General features: G+C 42.9%; 2 pseudogenes across 1 annotated transcript in view; both read right to left on the bottom strand.

The window, feature by feature from the left end:
* Positions 1–16,779, bottom strand: part of LOC147464051 (uncharacterized) — a 32,231-nt pseudogene extending 15,452 nt beyond the window's left edge. The window contains exon 1 of the transcript XR_015185571.1: positions 16,073–16,779. The product of XR_015185571.1 is annotated as an uncharacterized LOC147464051 (transcript). The remainder of the gene's footprint in view (positions 1–16,072) is intronic.
* Positions 3,004–3,726, bottom strand: LOC147464052 (uncharacterized; annotated as a pseudogene).
* Positions 16,780–21,369: the final 4,590 nt, after the last annotated feature.

A 21,369-nucleotide genomic window follows, 5' to 3' on the forward strand; every position in this document is an offset into this window, starting at 1 on the left:
GCTCATGTCTTACAGGGCATAAGCCAAAAACATCACTTGCAAGAGGACTTAAGATTTGTTTCGAGTCACTATTTTTCTCAAAAGCAGTGCCAAGCAGATGTTGATGTCTATGGCTACCAAGCTGCACACTTCCAAGGACTTGGCAAGCTTTCAAGAAAAACTTTGCCCAAAGTTATATGGTTTCTGACATCTTCCTTTGGAGTGCAACTTCTGGCAGAGTGGGATATCTTGAAATGCTTGCCATGGAAACCCTAGCAGATTATAACTTAAAATTCCTCCACATCTCTTTGTAGATGTCTCTTCACGAGCAGATGACCTTGGAGGTCCAGTGTGATTGCTATCTTGGGACTACCATCGCCGCCAAAGAAAACACTGTCTGTCCAAGAGCTGATGGACCATGCTGTGCTCGGCTACGACCTTATGGAATGAACCTAACCCTAATTTTTGGTGCAGGTTTTAGGACGGAAAGTCATTCGACTTTTTGAGCTCGACTGATGTTGAGAATGCTTTTTAAGTTTGAAAAATGTTTGAGAACTTGTTTGGTGATCTTCTTGGAATTTGTTTGAAATGGATGGTATCGGTTTTGAACATGTTTTGGTACCAATTTGAAATGTTTGACTTTGGTTTTACTACCATTGATTCATGATTTTACTCCCGGGTGGAGAAGTGAAAATACTGTTTTGGTATTGTTTGAACCTCGGAACGACGTAGGCCGATGCTTGGGGAGCGTTCCGTTCTATGTTTGAAAACCTCGGAACAACGTAGGCCGTTGTCTGGGGCAGCGTTCCGTTGTATGCTAGAAAACCTTCGAACCACGCAGGTTGGTGCCTGGGGAACGTGATGGGAACCATGAAACCGGCCTGTAACCTTACTAAAGGGCGGTAAAATTAGGCTTTCACCCAATCTATACGTGTTTAACTTTACCTGTACTTTATGACACAAAGTAATTTCACGAATAGCGTGACTGGAATCCACAACTTGGTAGCTATAGTGCTCCTAAGTAGACAATGACACCTTGTTGGCCCCAAAGCTTGGCGCCCCTTTTGGTATTTCTTTATTCCAATTGAACTTGGAGGAAAACCTGTAATCTTCTACAAGCTGTCCCACTTTTATTGGGCTGCAGATTTCCTACTCTAGTCAAATTTCGGCAGCATAACGACAATAGAAGGCTTCAGAGACAAAATCGCCATGTAGCAAATGCCTTTCTACGCACATTAGAGCGCTTTTACATACCTGGCGAGAAAATACAGCACGCTGAATTCTCTGTTTTTAGCCTTTGAAATGCACTAGAACACCTATTTAGCAGTTCCCTAGCTTCCCCGAAGCTCCTTGGACTTTTAGGCATAAAAAAGGGTCAAAACCCTAAGCCTGCAAAAATTACAGCAACCTATAATTCTCTGTTTTGAGCTACGTTTTGCGTGCCGAACGCACCTGTAGGTAGCCATTGAGATCCTGCAGGTGTAGGGCTACTTGCTCTTTGATTTAAATGAGATTTCTTGCGAGAAATCTCTCTAAATCAACCTGTACTTGCTCTAGATTAGCAGTTAGCTAATCCGATACCTGTGCAAGAGGCTCTTGCCTCGGTAATCAAGCATAAATTTCGCCAGATGAATAGCCCTTGAGCTCGGCATCACGATTCTGTATTCAAAACGGGAGAGAGGTGCACGAGAGCGGAATCGTTGTGCTACATAAGACAGAGGAGAAGCCAAGCTTTCCATTAAAGTTGTGATCACCTGCACACTCTACTCACACATACACAATAGCTCACAATGAACTTAAATCAACCTCTTCTCTTGTTGAAATCGATTTTGGGCGCTCCCCTTGCTGAGGTGTCCGTGCAAATGGCTCACAGACTGCCAAGTGTCCATTTTGTCCATTTGGTTTAAATTCCTAGTACCCACCAGCTTACGAAGTCTCGCCAAGGGCCCCAAATGACTAACTGAGCCTAGCCTCCCTTTTACTAGTCAGATTTCAGTGTTGATCGGCTCAGTCGTCTCGTGGCTGCCTAGCCTTGACTCTTGCGGGTGAAACTCTCGGCCATCAATCGTTTCACACTGGCCATGCAATGTTCGGGTATAGTGATTTCAAAAAGAGTCCCAAAAATTAAATAAAAATCAAAGGAAGGAAACCAACATATAAGGTTAGTGTTTGTCACAATCTCGTGAAATCCCGTGCTGGGACTTTGCTTTTCTTCATCTCCCTGTAGACTAAGAGTTAGAGGAGTGTTGTCTCTATCGGATTCATTGCAAGAACCCATGTGCTGCAGAAAAGGATCGGATCCTTCAGAGAAGAAGAATCGTCTGAGCTTTGATATCACTGTTACAGGCTTGGACACTCCAAGCGAGAAATCAGTCGCAACACACAAATAAAAATTGCAAATAACAGAACTTGGATAGAGAGAGACAGAAGAGGAGAGTCCACATGGAACATCGGAGTTCCATCCCTAGAGCCTTACTTGTGCCCCACAATTCAGCAAAAGGCAGACTAAGCATCTTTAAAATACTATTTTGCCTATAAAGCCGAGCCAAGATGTCAAAGAGCAATGAAGTCCAAGAGAAAATGCCCCAATAGGGGTGATGGAAACACAGATAAGGTGGCTAGCAATGAATTACACTACTATTCTAACTCCATTTCTAGGGGATGGGCGATACACCCACAAGAAACGGGACCCTAGAACACTAGCACACCACATTGCCATGAGTAAAATCACTTATACAACAATTCTGTCTCTTCAAGGTGTTCTTACATCCAATGGTATGCCCCAAATGGCATAACTGATACACTAAACAGATATCGGTATAATAGCTGCCTGATCTGCATTGTGTACCTTGCACAAACTCACACTGGTCTAAAAAGCCTAAACTTTGTACATATCATAGCTTATGAAAGCTTGAGCTCTATTTCTGACCATCATAAACAGAAACACACAAGCTTTGATAATTAAACATACACTTCAAGCAAATGGAGATCACTGATATTGACGAGAGTTATCTACGTTGAGTGAAAACAAATTTTTCAATGCTTTGATTCAATAAAACAATGCAATAATATATCTGTTCAGGATTTTCATATGTAACATGGATACACTATCTAATAAGCAACTCTTTTGCTTTGCCCAATCTAAAGACAAAGCATAAGAATTTGCAATACATCCAACAAAAGGTACATGAGTCAATCCGTACTGAAGCCTTGACAGTACCACAAACATCAAACTCTTACCTCATCTGTTATTCGCATCTTATTTGGAGGATTGGAGTAGACTTTATGTACTCCATTGGTGACAGAAATAATTTCCCCAGGTTTCTCCGTAAACCAGTGCATCTGATCTTCATTTGAGTTGCCTTCACTGTGTTTTTGCACCTCACTTATGCCGTTCGGTGTCTCGGACTGTTTAGATTTATCCTACTGAAATGGGACCACAAACCTTTTCAGCTTCTCAAAGAAAGACCCATTTTGATTGCCTTGAGCAGCCTTTAGAGCAGCTTCACTTGGACTAAAATACTCGCAACCATCCAATCCGACACAACAAACTGCTTGCGAAGACCTGATTGCGAATGCTGTTGAGACAGAAGCAGTAAACCTCAAAGGTCTTCTGTCCTTATTAGTGAGCGTAAGAGTAGATGCAAGTCCTTGATTAGTAAGGGTAATAATGTTATGTAGCTTGAAGTGACAGTCATCTCGATTTTCATTGGCACACCTTAGAGTCACCTGCATGGGTTCAACCATGTACCTTTTGTAAATCACTAACCCAGAGAGGAAGAGAACACAGTAGAAACCCTCAGACTGCAAGAATAATGGCAACACACACGCAATGAAACAATTTTAAGTTGAGACATAGAACAACTCTAGTATTTGCATCCTATGAGCAGCTTTGAGATTCACATGATAGTCTTTGCCACTTAATAACAATATAAAGTCATCAGCAATAATTCATATTATTTTATTTTTATTTTTTTGTGTTGAAAAGATCCTTCTATGAGTTTTGAAATTGTCTAATGTGCTACATCTCCCCTAGCAAGAAGGTAAACAGTACAAAAGAAAAAAAGGGGAGAATCTTGTTAAAGGGAGCCTCAATGTATTTGACATAATTTATTTGAGTTGCATAGGGCAACTTTCTGTGGGAAATATATAAGGGCCTTGGGCCTCTTACTTTGTATCTAACTGATCAGAGTTGATTGGAGCTCTCTCTCTCTCTCTCTCTCTCTCTCTCTCTCTCTCTCTCTCTCTCTCTCTCTCGTGCATGTCCAGTGCCGAATGTGTGTCACATCTATGCTTCCGCACGCTATTCTGACAACGATGGAGGAGGTCATTTGTGAAGCAGACAATGATAACACAGGCTTGGATCAGCTCTATCAGACAAGACCACAGGTCACCCCGAAGAGGAATTTGGAATTGCAGCCGACTAGCTCTATTGATGCTCCATCATTGGGTGGGCTAGCCCATCAAGGGCTTAAAAAACGCTTCGTTTAAGAACTATAGCGGCCATTGAGCCCCCCAACTCCTAAAACTGCATGCGGGTTTGAATTGCACTAGCAGTCAAAGACTGAAGATTTTCGAAGATTCAATGCTTTTCCAGAGTTCTATCAACATCAAAAGTCATTCCTTTAACCGAGGCTCTCATTTTAAATGAGAGGGAATGTCATGATTGTGACTATGTTACAGTATTACATCTACTCCTAGTTGCAGATACACAAAGTGCTATGCCAAGGAGAACCCCTACGCTTGGATGGTCACGACCCTTCGCTCAAGAGACATGCCTCTTCGCCAAAAGCCACACTCATTCGACGACTTGTCACAACCCTTCGCTCTACTGTTGCGACTCTTCGTCCAATGATTGCAGCTCTTTGCCGAAAGGATGTGTCTTTACGTCTAAAGTCATGTCTCTTCACCATGAGACCTGTCTTTTCATTTGTGTCTCTTCGTCTCCTATATAAGGAGCCTATTGTGCTCAGTTTTTATTCATTCATTCAAGCATTCAATCAATCAATCAATACACATTCAGTCTCTTGAGTCTCAGTTCGATCTTAAGTATGAAGTTTTAGTTTTAAATATAGGATTAGCACCACTAATCCTCACACTCTGGCAACAGAGCAAGGGGGCCCTTGAGGATGGTTGGGACCCGACATCCGGTGCCGTCCCTTCCTCTCTCTCTCTCTCTCTCTCTCTCTCTCTCTCTCTCTCCTTCATTGTGTTCGGTTCAGTTTCTCTTTCCAAGTGAAGTAAAGTAACCTTGTGTTTGTGTGGAGTACTAGATCCGAGCTATATCCTTAACATTTCCACTGCACATTACAAGTGTTTCTTTATATTTCTTCAACATGGTACAACTCCCATGGCTCTGCTCTGCATCTCCCGCGGGTAGACTGCTAGAGTGAGAACCCATGGGTCTTATTTAAAGGCCCTAGGCCCAAAAGCGAAAAGCATCCAAATTCTAAAAGCATCTGGTCTCAAAAGGGTGGAGTCCAAAAAACTGTCAGCACGTCTCACATAAATCCATACCGCCACGTCAGTAGCCTGTCAGCGAGAATTGTGGCAGTCCATACAGTGCTGCGTCACCATGTTAGCACGAATTGCAACAATCTGTACAGTGTTAGTCAGCATGTCAACGCAAATTGCGGGCTATCCGTACAAGTCTGCCACATCATTGGCTTCATACGCAATTGACTTTGTGTGTGTGGGTGGGTCTGGCTTACTTTTAACTGTCTTTGGGTCGATTGGGCCCCATCAGACGGGGTTCCCATAAGTTGGTTGACTTTTATTTATTTGCCCCGTTGTTAGGTGCAGCGGAATGAATGTTTGCGCTTTGCTCAAGATGAGTGCTCCGAACTGTGCTCAAGGTTCCTTTTGTTCTTATGGAAGAGAGAGCCTTCCATTCTTAATGAGAAAATGCTATGATCATAAACAAAGTGAATGGGCACTGTGCGTGCAAGTGTATGAGACTGAGAGATAGAGAGAGAAGAGAGATACAACACCAGAGACCTTGTAAAACCCTCTTCCGAAGGCTCCACTCTCATCGGCGAGAGTGGTCTACTTATGATTCCACAATCTGGTACAAATGGAATGCATGGGACTGATGCAAGTTTAGGCTATGTCGACGATGACGATGGGGATGACGAAGTCAACCTAATGGCTGAATTCTGTAATCTTCCTACTGTCTGCTGTCCAAAAACGCTATGGGCTGAAATCTGCGACTGAGGCAAAAACGCTGTTTTTGGGGCTGTTTTCTGTGGGTCTTTGACGCTGAAAATCTGCAGGTTTAGGGTTGAAAACTGATGATCTTCAAGGCTGAAAATTGAGGTCTTTCTTGGGCTGAATCTGCTACCTTTCGGGGCTGATCTTGATGGTCTTTTAGGGCTGCAATCACTGCATGTGCCGGATCTGCAAGGCTGAGGCTGAAACCAAAAACGTTGGGCTGTTGTAAACCAAAAACGCTAGTGATGCTGGTTTTTCCAAAAACACTAGCTTCTCTGTGACCTCCGGCAATGAAAGACGATGCTGATGCAAGCACTAGTGACTGAGGATGGCGATGTTCCTTGTTGAAAAACGCTAGGACAATGGAGCCCGGGGGATCTTGCTTGAGGGAGTCGCCCCCAAGGGTTCTTGCTTGAGAAGTTGCATGTTGAGCGGTGGAGCTCCTGCTACCTCTTCTACCATTTAGTGTCAACTTTGGTTTGCTTATATATTTTCTTACCCAATTTGCCCTACCTACTTTTGTTGGAAAGTCACTTAAATTAATAAGCGAAAAATGCAAAAAATAGATAAAATAGGGTAAATGCACTGGAAAATTTCCCTGATGGAATCTGATGGATTCTAATGGGAATACTGATGATCATGCTGTGTGCAACCAACGGATATGCATCTATACTAAGTGACGGGGCATGCACGGTCTACGAATAGACTCACAAAAGTACCAGATCACTTCTAATCTAGACTGATTGAACCCTGATCATGCTGTAGCTTGTCCACGGACACATAGGGCTGGATGTGTCACATGACATCCCCTCCTTTTCAAAGTGAGGTACTGGTACCGAACTGTATGGCGTCGAGGGAGATCGCCAACAACATCCGGAATCCTGGAAGGGACTCTTCACCGGCCCACTCTGATGTGTGGGTCGTGCGGTACTTGAACTTCATAAAGGTCTGCAACGCTTGCTTCTTTGGGCCGCGCCGAAAGCGACACAAAGTTTTTTGAGTTTCCTTCGATGCTTCAACTTCGTCGAGAGTCATGCTTCTTTCTTCTTCAAGAATCTCCGTGGCTGAAAATCCCTGAAACCATTTCCAACACACAACCATGAACATATCTATTCCATGTAAAGTGAGTGGAAAAAATCGTGTCTTCCTCAAAGACTGTGCATGCAATGTAGATAAACAAATAGATGGAGTGACAAACCGTTCATCAAACACATGCAAACAATGAGATCGAATCTTTCTCTTTTGATCTAGAGCAATCAACGGTGCCAATTCACAACGGAAATGCCCATGCTTCGTGCTCATACTTTCATGTGCTCGTTCTACGAATGTGTCATGCAAAGGAAGAGACATGGAATGTGACTTCCTTGAATGTATACTTTTCAGCTTTTCATGAACAATCCGCATACATTCGTGCTCATTCATGAGTCAACGTGCTCAACGTACAATATGTCATGCCTAGGAAAAGGGATCACATAAAGACGCTGACTAAAATATAGGAAACGATCACGAATGAAACACTCGAACAATGCGTGCGTATCAATCATGCGAATACATAATACTTCCTGTGAGGGTTCTTTGGACCTAGGCTCGAGAGCCAAGATCGGTTCTTCCTGAATGATCGAATAGTCCTGTGGGGGTTCTTTGGACCTCGACTCGAAAGCCAAGATCGGTTCTTCGTGATTAATCGAATCTACAACGAGGTTAGCTTCGCTAGAAAAAGCATCCACTAACACATCATCCTTGTGAACAATCACATCAGCTTCATGCAACTCATCATGCTTGTGAGAAATCACATCTTGATCATGCAAATCATCATGCTTGTGAGAAATCACAACTTGATCATGCAAATCATCATGCTTATCATTGTCAATCAAATCATCATCATGCAAATCATTGTCATTCAAATCATCATGCTTCTCACAATCATGCAAATCCTGTGTGTCATGCTTTGGAGAAGAAGAGACTGAGAGAGTCTCCTTTTCTTGAATCTCTTGCATCTGTGCCTGAGCTTGAGAAACGAGTCGCAAGAACTCTTCCCTGTATTGGTCGCTCTTTCCTTTGACGGCGGCTGCAATTCTTTCTTGGTGTCTGCGCTCTATTTCTGCTCTTCTTTCTGCATGTCTGCGTTCCATTTCTGCCATTCTTTCTGCATTTCTTGCTTCACGTTCTAACTTCCTTTCCATAAACATCTTGTGGAAAGCCTCCATAGGAGTTAGTGCAATCCTTGACATAGATGGGGAAGGTCAGAAAAACCTCCTGGTGGGGAAAATTCTTCTTCGCCTCTCTCATGCTCATCACCTCCAAGCAAAGTATCTATTCCGCTTCGAGTGATGACCATTCTGAAGTCGTCGGTTCTTGTGGGTTCTTGTGGTCTTGGGTTCTTAAGTTCACGAGGAACTTGGGTTCTTGGGGATCTTGGGTTCTTAAGTTCACGAGGAACTTGGGTTCTTGGGTTCTTGAGGGTCTTGGGTTCTTGAGGTTTTCTTTCGCTTGCAAACCGCGTTTGAGAAGGATCTTCTCTTCACCCGAGTTCTACTCCTTTCCGTGGGCGCACCCCTTTGCGGCCTTGCGCTCACACCAAGGTTGCTTTTTCCCACCTCACGTCGATTGGCCGGCCGCTAAGTGCACGGTCCGCTCTCAATGAGTGAAAAGAGGCACAAGGGGAGGCTGGACAAGCCCTTCTTTCCTGGATTCCTGTCACCCTTAAAAAACACGATTAGGAATCGACACGTCCAAGCGAACTTGGGTTCGTGCGATCGCAACAAGCAAAAAAAATTCTTGTGATTCTTGTGGTTCTTTCCTTGAGTTATTCAGAACACTACCAAAGCTCTGATACCAATGTTAGGTGCAGCGGAATGAATGTTTGCACTTTGCTCAAGATGAGTACTCCGAACTGTGCTCAAGGTTCCTTTTGTTCTTATGGAAGAGAGAGCCTTCCGTTCTTAATGAGAGAATGCTATGATCACAAACAAAGTCAATGGACACTGTGCGTGCAAGTGTATGAGATTGAGAGATAGAGAAAGAAGAGAGATACGACACCAGAGACGTAAAACCCTCCTCCGAAGGCCCCACTCTCGTCGGCGAGAGTGGTCTACTTATGATTGCACAACCTGGAACAAATGGAATGCATGGAACTGATGCAAGTTTAGGCTATGTCGACGATGACAACGGGGATGACGAAGTCGACCTAATGGCTGAAATCTGCAATCTTCTTACTACTATCCAAAAACGCTATGGGCTGAAATCTGCGACTGAGCCAAAAACGTTGTTTTTGGGGCTGTTCTCTGTGGGTCTTTGACGCTGAAAATCTACAAGTTTAGGGTTGAAAACTGATGGTCTTCAAGGCTGAAAACTGAGGTCTTTTTGGGGCTAAATCTGCTACTTCTTCATGGGCTGAATCTGCTACCTTTCGGGGCTGATCTTGATGGTCTTTTAGGGCTGCAATCACTGCATGTGCCGGATCTGCAAGGCTGAGGCTGAAACCAAAAACGCTAGGCTGTTGTAAACCAAAAACGCTAGTGATGCTGGTCTTTTAAAAAACGCTAGCTTCTCTGTGACCTCCGGCGATGAAAGACGATGCTGATACAAGCGCTAGTGACTGAGGATGGCTGGCGATGTTCCTTGTTGAAAAATGCTAGGACAATGGGGGATCTTGCTTGAGGGAGTCGCCCCCAAGGGTTCTTGCTTGAGAAGTTGCTTGTTGAGCGGTGGAGCTCCTGCTGCCTCTTCTGCCATTTAGTGCTAACTTTGGTTTGCTTATATATTTTCTTACCCAATTTTCCCTACCTACTTTTGTTGGAAAGTCACTTAAATTAATAAGTGAAAAATGCCAAAAATAGGTAAAATAGGCTAAATGCACTGGAAAATTCCCCTGATGGAATCTGATGGATTCTGGTGGGAATACTGATGATCATGTTGTGTGCAACCAGAGGATATGCATCTATACTAAGTGACTGGGCATGCACGGTCTACGAATAGACTCACAAAAGTGCTAGATCACTTCTAATCTAGACTGATTGGACTAATTGAACCCTAATCATGTTGTAGCTTGTCACGTGACACCCGTACTCGGCAGGACCTGTAAGTTGGTGTCACGAGGACGTGGCAATTGCTAACTTGAGTTGTTGATTTCTTTCCGATGATTTTTGTTTAATTTTTGGGACCCTCTTTTTGAAGTTGCAAATGGCCGGAATTGTATGGCCACTGTGAAACGGCTGATGGCCGAGAGTTTCACCCGCAATCAGGAAGGGCCACCACGAGTTGGTCGGGCCAATCGGCACTAGAATCCAAGCAGTAAAAGGGTGTCTAGGCTCAGTTCAAAGTTATTTAGGCCCCCGCTACACTTGTCAATGGGTACTAGGAAACTAACTCAAAAGAAGCATAAGGGACACATGGGGCTCCAGATGCATCTGCCAAAAGCATCAACAAGAGGGGGCGCCCATTTCAAGAGAGGGGGCTTATTTGACTTGATTTTTGTGCTACAGTGTGCGTGAGTAGTGGGTGCAGGTGCTCACAGCTTTAATGAAAAGCTAGTCTTCTCCCTTTCTCTATGTAGCGCGACGATTTGCTCTTGCGCATCTCTCTCTCTCCACTTTGCACATATGGTAATGCCCCTCTAGTTGGGCTTCTCAGATTGAACATGTACAATTATGGGGGTTTTGTGCGTGTTTGCCAAGGCAAGAGCCTTCTGTACAAGAACCGGATTAGCTAATTGCTAATCCCCTTCAGGTACGCACAGTTCCATTGCCAAGGAATGCGAAAACAAAGAATTTTCTCGCGTGAAAACTTGTCCGATTTACAGGGGAACTGTCCCATTGCGTGCGCGAGCAACTGAGACACGTGTAAGCGTGCTCACTCCGCTCGAAACGGTCCAAAACAGAGAATTACAGCCTGCTGTATTTTTCTACAGGTGTAGGGTTTTACACCTAAACTGCAGGGAATCGCCTGGGGAGCCTCGGAAAGGCCTTGGGATGCGTGTATAAGGCAGTAGGCACCTAACAGTGGCAAAACAGAAAATCACAAGATGCTGAAATTGACCTGCAGCTCACTAGAAAGCTTCCCATAGGGGAAAGTGTCCTCGACGTGTACTTTTGGTGGCGAACTTGGGTTCGTGCGACCGCAACAAGCAAAAAAAAAATTCTTGTGATTCTTGTGGTTCTTTCCTTGAGTGATACATAACACTGTCAAAGCTCTGATACCAATGTTAGGTATAGCAGAATGAATGTTTGAACTTTGCTCAATATGAGTGCTCCGAACTGTGCTTATAGATTCCTTTTACTTACGGAAGGGAGAGCCTTCCGTTCCTTTAGTGAGAGAGTGCAATGATCACAAACAAAGTGAATGGACACTGTGCGTGAAAGTGTATGAGACTGAGAGATAGAGAGCGAAGAGAAATACGACACTAGGGACATTGTAAAACCCTCCTCCGAAGGCCCCACTCTCTATGGCGAGAGCGGTCTACTTATGATTGCACAAATCTCTACAATGCTTGGACTTGCCGACGATGAGGACGACGACGAGACGGGCTGAAATCTGAAAACGCTAAGGGCTGAAATCTGCAAATCTTCTGTCTGTTGAATTCTGACTCTATGTTGGTGATGATGTCGATGGCGACGATGCAACAACGACGTTGTGAAAACGCAGATGCTGAAATCTGCATTTTCCGGGCTGACACTGTAAACCTTGCGGAAACTGACCGTGTGGCAAGGAACTGATGCGGGAAGGTGAGATCTGCGAGGTTCGGGACTTGATCTGCGGTGTCTAAGGGCTAAAAACTCAAAACGCTTATGGTTCTTGATGTTCCGTCGCAGTAAATCTGCAAAACGCTGGGGCTGATCTACAAATAAAAAATGCTAGGGCTGAAAATGGCTCTGCTGTCGCCGGATGGCCTGCAATTGCAAAACGCTAGGTCTCTTGTTGAGTCTTCTATCGCCAGGGATCTGGAAGTGCAAAAACGCTGGCTGATCTGGTCCAAAACACTAGGTGGTTGCTGTGGAGCAAAAACGCTAGGCTTTGGGTTCTGCTGAGAAGTTGCCTGTTGAGCGTGTGCTCTTGCTGCCTCTTTTGCCAGAAAGTGCTAGTCTAGGTTTGCTTATATACAAACTTACTCGATTTGCCCTACCTACTTTCCAACAAAAGTCACTTAAAAATAATAAGTGAAAAATGTCAAAAATAGGTAAAATAGGCTAAAATCACTGGAAAATTCCCCTGAAGGATTCTAACGGATTCTGATGGGAATGCTTATGATCATGCTGTGTGCAACCAGAGGATATGTATCTACACTATGCACGGTCTGCGAACAAACTCACAAAAGTGCCAGATCACTCGCTAATCTAGACTGACTGGACTGAACTGAACCTTGCTATGCTATAGCTTGTCCACGGACACATAGGGTTGGATGTGTCACGTGACAAGGTTTCTTCCTAAATTTATAGCCAACTGTAACAAACTGCTGAGGTGTCGACCTACTGAAGAACGGAGCTACCGGCCGAGGGGCCTAAACCCTAAGAAGAACAAGTAACAGAAGAAGTCCTACCGACTTATGGGGACGCCATTCGATGGAGCCCCAAGTGACGGGATTAAAATAAAGCAGGACCTGCACACACATACACGTAAAAATTGATGACGTGGCATATTTTTGAAGATTGCGCTGGCATGATGACGTGGCAAGTTGTACGGATTTCCGCGTTTTGCGCTAGCTGATGACGTGCCAGGCTGTACGGATTTCCGTGATTTACGCTCTTTTTGGCTTTGCTTTTGGACCAGATGCTTTTGAGTTTGAAGGCTTTTTACTATAAACTGCTTTTGGGCCTAGGGCCTTTAAATATGAGGTTAGGGCTCATTCTCTTGCATGCTTCCCGGAGAAGGTGCAGAGTCTGGAGTACCGGCTTGTACTTTGATGATGCAATATAAAGAAATACCGAAAGGGGCGCCAAGGTTTGGGGCCAATACTCTCTGGGGTGGAATTTCACCACTCCGTGTCGCGTGTCGTCTCTCTCTTTCAGTTCAGTTGTTATTGAAGTGCTAAAAGTCTGTTCAGTCTGCTCTTTTCTATTGGCACGTGGTGCCCGTCTTGTGACACCAACCGCAGCGTGGTCCAAAAGCTCTTGAATGATCGAAACTAGCTTGATCAGACAGTGTTCTTGTAGCGGTGATGATAGTCCCAAGATATAGCAATCACACTGGGCCTCCAAGGTTATCGGCTTGAGAAGAGCACCTGCTGAGAGATGTCAAGAAATTTCAAGTTGTAATCTGCTAGGGTTTTCGTGGCAAGCATTTCAGGCTACCCCACTCTGCTAGAAGCTGCACTCCGAAGGAAAATGTTTGAAGGCATGTAACTTCGGCCAAAAGTTTTCTTGAAGCTTGCCAAGTCCTTGAAGTGTGCGGCTTGGTAGCTATAGATATCCACCACTTCATGGCACTGCCTCTAAGAAAAACAGTGGCTCAAAACAAAAATCTTTGATCCTTCTCTTGCAAGGGATCTTGGGTTCGTCATGGCTTATGCCCCATAAGCCAGAGCCATGAAGACGGAACTGCGCCTGATGCACGATGGACTAAGGGTGGGGGTGGCTAGTAACTCTGGGGCAACAACACGAAGATTTTTCATAAAAAATTCTCAAAAAAAAAGAAAGTGCCATCTTGCTCTGTCTGCTCTTTGGTACGACCGATATGCTTTGAAAAAAGCGCACGCCTGAAGCTCTGATACCACTGTAACTGGACAGGCAGCACGTGCCAACGAAAAAGAACAAACTAAACAACTTTAAGCACTTCAAACTACACTAAACTGAAAGAGATGCACAATGAGGAGTAGCGGAGTTCCACCCCAAAAGAGCACTGGTCCCAAACCCTGGCGCCCCTTTCAGTATTTCTTTATATTTCTTCAACATGGTACAACTCCCATTGCTTTGCTCTGCTCTACATCTCCTCCGAGTAGACTGTTAGGGTGAGAGCCCATGGGTCTTATTTAAAGACACTAGGCCCAAAAGCAGTTTACATGAAAAGAATTTAAGTTCTAAAAGCATCTGGTCCCAAAAGTATGGAGTCCAAAAAGCTATCAGCGTGTTTCACAGAAATCCGTACTGCCACGTCGGCAGCCTATCAGTATAAATTGCGGCAATCCGTGCACAACCACATCAATATGTCAACGTGAATTGCGGCAATTATATAGTACCACGTCAGCACGTCAGCGCAAATTGCAGTCATCCGTACAGGCATGCCACGTCATCAGCTTCATATGCAATTGACTATTTGTGCGTGTGTGGGTGGGTCCGACTTTATTATGATTGTCTTTGGGTCACTTGGGCCCCATCGGACAGGGGTCCCATAATTTGGTAAGACTTTCATTAATTTGGCCCCCACTTAGCGAGGGCCTGTAAGTTGGTGAAAACTTCTTCTGTTGCTTCTTCTTAGGGTTTAAGCCCCTCGGCTGGGGTCCGCAGGTTGGCTCTGTTCTTCAGTGGCTTGACACGCCAACAATTTGTGATAGTCTACAACAGATCAGCCTCAGCGTTTTCAGATTTCAACCCTTTCCCTCGCCGGAACCGGCTCGGATCTACATTCGCTAGCCTCTCCGTTGCAGTCCGGTACTTCGGAAGCCCATCGAGCCTTTCCTCAGCCATTCCCTCGCCGGCATCGAGTGCTTCCATTGCTGTCCATCATCGGCATCGTCAAGATCTGCTTTTTCAGCCCTTCATTTCTCTCACATCGGGAGCACAAATCAGCCCCAAATCTACCCCTCGGTGGCCATCAGCAATTCTACATCGAGACGGATCGAAAGGTGCACCAAATCAACCCCGGAGGTGCTTCATCTTGAAGAGTTACTGAGGCGACATTCTCCATTCGAGTCAGTAGAGTCTGCACTTGAGGTATGCATGTGTGTACATTCCATTTACGCAATCTAAAGCAAATACCACATTGACAGCCGTGTGGGGGGCCCTTAAGAGGGTTGGTTGGGACCCAAGTGGGTCTCTCTCTCTCTCTCTCTCTCTCTCTCTCTCTCTCTCTCTCTCTCTCTCTCTCTCTCTCTCTCTCTCATTCCCTCTCTTCAGGGAAAGAGGAAGGAAACATCATTCTAGCTAAAAGCAATCACTAACGCAAGCAAAAGAAGTAAAAGATAGGTGGAAGTGTAAAACCTAGATCTTCATCATTTCAATTCTACTACACCTGAGATTTAAGTTGCAAGAGGTTTTTTTCTTTTAAAACTCTAACCCCTTAGGCTCCATCGGCCATCTTCTAGGTTCAATTTCTCTTGTCCCCTTGGCCATTCCTTTCCAGTTGGATATGCCACATCATCACTTTGTGACAGGAACAATAAAAAGTGTTTAATATGTATTTTCGGGGATAGGCAAATAGTTCAAGTATAATACAGAATGTATTTATCAGTTATTTACTATACACGGTTGTACCATTCAAATGATGGTAGTAAGTTTTGGTGTCATTGGCCTTTTGGTATATCAATAGAATATTCATTCTCTCTCTCTCTCTCTCTCTCTCTCTCTCTCTCTCTCTCTCTCTCTCTCTCTCTCTCGTCCAGCTGCTACGGAGAGATGAGCCCAGATGATGGCTGATATCTACCACATTTTATATCCCCTATTAGCACAGGATGGAGCTAGCCAGCTTGATGCATCTACATGAATGCACTACCCTCAGCATATAGACATGCACATATCCCTAGTACTAGAGCTCCATCCCCCTCCACATAGATCCCATCATACACCAGGGACCAGTTTGGACTGTTTTGTCTTTCCCGATAGATGGAGGACACACACATATATACTTGATTTGACTAATAGGCCGACTTTGGCCTCATATAGACGATAAAAATCTCTCTCTCTCTCTCTCTCTCTCTCTCTCTCTCTCTCTCTCTCTCATACACAATGTACACCTGAACGTGCTCCTTTGGATCGACTGCCACCGATTGTACTGACCGATTGTTATTGCAAAGGCTAATGTGAGGATCAAGAGAGTGAGCTAAAGAGGGAGCCATGCCACCAGTTACAAAAAACTGCTGAGGAGTAGCCCCATGTACACTTCTATCAATGCCGTTGACGGAGCTTTCTGACACATCAGTATACAACATTTCTTCGCAGCTACCATGCCAAAGGCGGCAGCTGTAAGATGTGATCCGTGCCTCTGCCAATAGTAGGCGTACTGAGGTACCTGATGCCAGTTTGAGCTCTGCCACAGTCCTACCAGCAACATCCGAAAATTGCAGATTCTCTGAGCCAAATTTGTCCTGCAACTTTGGAGCTTGAAGTGGCTTCACCTCTTCGAGGCCCCTTGCGGAGCAATCGACCTGTAAACATATCCTGCTTGGCCTTCACTGAAGACCAAAAGGCTGATGCCATAATGATTTTGCATAGAGCTTGCTCTGTCTGCTTTCTAATCTTCGAGTAACCTTCACAAACGAGCAGGCAGGCGGCTTTAACGAGGACGCCATTGCCTCCATGCAAGCTTCAAAAGTATCTGGATCACCAAAACGTTGTACAAGGAAAGGCAGAGTGTAATTGGTTCATATTCTTTAGCAAGAAAACTTTGCAGAGTGGATCTTATGTCAGTATGGTGGACAAAAAATTGAGCTCCGTGCTCGGAGTGCTCAGTGAAAAATTAAGCTAAAAATATTAAAGTTTAGCTTTGAAATTACCCAACATTGAGTCTGAGTCTTTTCAAAAGCCCCAGTAGTCTAGTAGAGCTTGAGTGTCAAAGGCATCTTCTAGAATGGCCTCTAATCATAAGCTTTGATTGGCACTCTCGTCTGTGGACAATCTTGGTTGATGATTCGCCAGAACCAAGAAAAATATACTTTTTTGACTTTGGTCCCTAGGCCAAGCTAACGTCTCATCGACTTTGGAGCACCGCAAAACAATTTATAGCGGAGAAGAATTCAACATGCACATAATAATGCTCACCAAGCTTTTGGAAAAGTGAATCTAATTTTTAGAATAGACAACCAAAGTGATGGTGTGTAAATGAGCAATTTAATTTCAAAATCAAGGTATTGATGTGTTTCTTGAAAATCATAGTTATGAAAATTGAGTAAACTTATTGCAAAGACAAGTTATAAAAAATTGAGTAAACTTATGGTAATAACAAGTTATTATTGATAGATTTAGGATGGATTAGTGAGAGCAGCACAATGATTAGAAATGCATCACCGCGGAACACTTGAGACCCAAAGTTTTTTGAGTTGGACTATTCTAAAAACCATGTATAGCCAAGTAAGAATGACTCTTTTTATACCAAGCATGTGGAGCTTGCTTTGAGCCATACAAAATCTTCTTAAGCATGCACACCTTGTTTTGTTCCTTTTTGAACAAAACCTCGAGGCTATGCTACTTGCACTTCCTCATGCAAATCATCATTCAAAAATGTAGTCTTTATGTCTATTTGATGTACATTTCAACCATTATGAGCCGCCAATGCTCAAATGCTACTAATGGTTGTCATACGACAAGTGGGAGCAAAAGTCTCATCAAAATCAATGCTCCCTTGAGCACACCCTTTTGTCATGATTTAGCCTTATAGTGATCAACACTACCATCATGCTTACTTTTTTACTTAAAGATCCACTTATAGCAATGGCTTTTTTGCTAGGGGTAAGTCACACAAAGACCATGTGCCATTCTTCACAATAGCATCATACTCAAATTGCATTGCATCCAACCAATTTTCCATTTTTTGTGCTTCGTCAAATGACAGGTTCTTCCTCCCTCTAGCCTACTCATTTTCATCCCTATCATCATCAATTACATCTTGTAAATATGCATTGAAAACTGGCTGATTTGTAACATCATTTACAACCTACATAGGCTCCACATGTGCTTCATTAGGACTTATATTCATACTCCCACCATTGAATAGATGCAACAACGTATGGTATGCATTTTGTGAGCTCATATATGTCTCCTTGGTACATGCTAACAACGATTGAACTGCATTGTCCACAAAAAATAGATTTCAACTAATCACGTTATGCTTTGTTTGTGAATGATATAACCTGTAACTTTTGCTTTCTGGACTATAACCAACAAAAATACATTTCCAAGCCTTATCATCCAATTTTTAGCATTGTTCCTGAGTCACCAAAGCATAAGCCAAGTAAACAAAGACACGCAAGTGTCCAATAGATGATTTCTTGCCATGCCAGGCATGGAGTGATCGATGGCAATGCTTTAGTGGGACTCTTGTGTAGTACATAAATAGTGCACATGATAGCCTCAAGCCAAAATAGATGTGGCAAAGCTTGGCTCTTGATTATGCATCATGTCATCTCCATAAATGAAATGTTTTCCCTCTTATCAACACCATTTTGTTGAGGAGCATAATGCTTTGTACACAGTCGTTTATCCCATGACTTGCAAGAAATGCATTGAATTATTTAGCATATATTCTCCCCTCGATCAAGACGAAGGATGCCCACACTACAATAAAATACATTTACAGCCATAAACAAAAATTTATTTAAGCATGCAAACACTTTTGCCTTTTCCTTAAGCAAATACATCCATGCATGTATGGAGTAATCATCAATAAAACTCATGAAATAAAAATGATTTGTAAAAGACGAACTATGCATCGGGCCAAAAATGTCATTATGGACAAGCTAAAATTTGTGAGTAGCCCGCACAAAACTATCCTTAGGAAGGATTGCTCATACATGTTTCAATGGTGGCTCAAGAGGGGGCAGCAAAGCAACCATCTCATATTTTTGCAAACGCGGTAAACTTCCAACTTTCAGATGTAAGCATTGAGCTTGTAGAACATAGAAAATAAAGTACTAGATACACAATAGTATCACCAAAATTGGGATCATGCACATTACATTGGTCATTCACAAAATTGACAACAAGACCAAGTTTTCCAAGTGTAGATTCAGACAAAAGGGTCTTTTTTATCCCAGATGCATACAAAGCATCCAAGAGCTACCACCTCCATTAGTAAGCACAATATTCCCAACTCCCTTGATGGGATAAGAGGCATTATTGCACACATGACAATATTTTTCACCGAAAACTGTCTCAAGAGAAGTGAACAAATCACGAAGAGGTTTAATGTGCTTACTTACACCATTGCAGAGTAGAGTATATAATCCATAATTTTGCGATACATGCATCATAAACACATAGGTCATATTAACATTGCACACAAAAAAGCCCGTTTTACATCTTGCAAAAGATTTTCTAAATCTGCATTGGAAGAAGCGCTTGCCTTTTTCTTTCAAACCTTTGTAGCCTTATGCTTTAAAACATTGCTTGATGAAATGATCATTTATCCTACGGTAATGTTTCAACTTCTTCTTGCCTCTATTGCCAAACTTCTCATACCTATTTCTGTTTGAAGAAACAACATATGTGGGGGCAGGCTATTACCAATAGAAGCTTTGGAAGTGGAAACAACAACATTTTCTTATGGTGTGCAGACACAAATGACTATTAAATAATACGTTTCTTAGTCATATTTTAATTGAATTGGGCCCCTTGCATCAACATAGAGACAAGGACATCAAAATTCACATCATCAAGTTTCCTCTCTATCACAAGCCTAAAGGTGAAGGCAAAAGTCTGATAAGAATCTGACAAAGCATCAAGAATTGTATGCACAAGAGAACTATCAGGAACATGTCACCAATGGAAATTAAGTTTCATTGGGAGCTTTAGTCTCTACAAGAAATACATCCATGTCATCCTCCTCATACATAACCTTGGACTACATGTCTTTATGTAGGTAAGCCATTTTGGTCAAATTTGACCCTGCATATAGAAAAGCTAGTCTATCCCATGCTTTCTTTGTTGTTTATGATGAAAAAATGTATAGAGTAATGGAATGTTGAAGAGAACATGCAATAAATGCACAAGAATTTGCACATACTTATCATCTCAATGTTCCTTTTTAGCATTAAACAACACAACTAAGTAGAAGAACTTCTAGAACCCGCACGATCATTTGTAGAATGTGTATCCATAGAACCTGGTCTTACATCATAACCTTGCACAATGTTCCAAACACCCTTTGCAATAAGAACACGTTTCATCATGCATGCCAAAAGTGGATAGTTGTCTCCATTTGATTTTTCCTCAGCAAAAAGCATGCGAAAAACATCATTGTTGTTAGCCCCCTTGTTAAACATGGCTAGTGTGTTGCGTGTAGAGGAAAAACTACACAAAAATAACATGTGCTATATAGCACAACCCACTGAAGACTATATAGTTCTATTTTTGGAGGAATGTGAATTGTTAAAACCTTCACAAAAGAATGTGCTATATAGCACAACCCACTAAAGACTATAAAGTTCTAGTTTTGGAGGAATGTGAATTGTTAAAACCTTCACAAAAGAATGAAATTGCATGCACAATATTGCCAATAGTGGAAATGAAGGCCGAAATGACCTCAAATCAAAATTGTGACAAGATCAAAGGATTGTCCCAAAGATTATGTCACCCTGTAAACACTCACTCAAAATCACCAATTGGAGAACATCAATGGAAAGGGTGTTGAAAATCCTCCCTTGAATGTTGAAGCCCATTTTGATACCAATCTTTGTTAATATGGTTGCACAAATGCATGCAAAGATGGACAAGATGAAGTAGAAGTTCAAGAGCACAGGTCACAATAAGTAGTATTATTGAGTGTGCTAATACAAAGATAAAGCTTACCCTAGAATGATGGGCATATAATAGAAGATGGGGATGAGACCTCCTAATGAGGGAAAAAAATGCCTTGTTGATCCTAAGTGTGTTCATGCATATTACTATGATTGACTAAGGGATGGTACACACACCAAGATACAATATAGAGCACACGAAGGTAGTGTTTTCATGTAGATGTCAGTGTATAGGACAAACCCCACACCCCCAACAACCCTTCCCTTAGGGTTTTTATTGAACTAGATGGAACCACTTCTACCAAGCTTAAAGCCTTTTTCTTTCAAGTTGTTATAGGTTTTTGGGGGTAATACTTTGAAAATGACATGCCTTCTACCACAATCTTGATAGTAAATCATAGGAGCATTTGTTCTTTCAATGGTTGTGAGCTTGATAGGTATGAAAACCCACTAGCCTTCTATTTAGGCTATGGTTTTGCAACTAGAGCTCTCGCTCCACCATTTGCTATGAAATGGATTGGACTTACCACTTAGCCTTACATAGCAAGGTTGGTCCTTAGTAGGTGCTAGTATGTACCATC

Source organism: Adiantum capillus-veneris, chromosome 2 (genome assembly GCF_014529385.1).
Source record: "Adiantum capillus-veneris isolate H3 chromosome 2, ASM1452938v2, whole genome shotgun sequence".
Lineage (NCBI taxonomy): Eukaryota > Viridiplantae > Streptophyta > Polypodiopsida > Polypodiales > Pteridaceae > Adiantum > Adiantum capillus-veneris.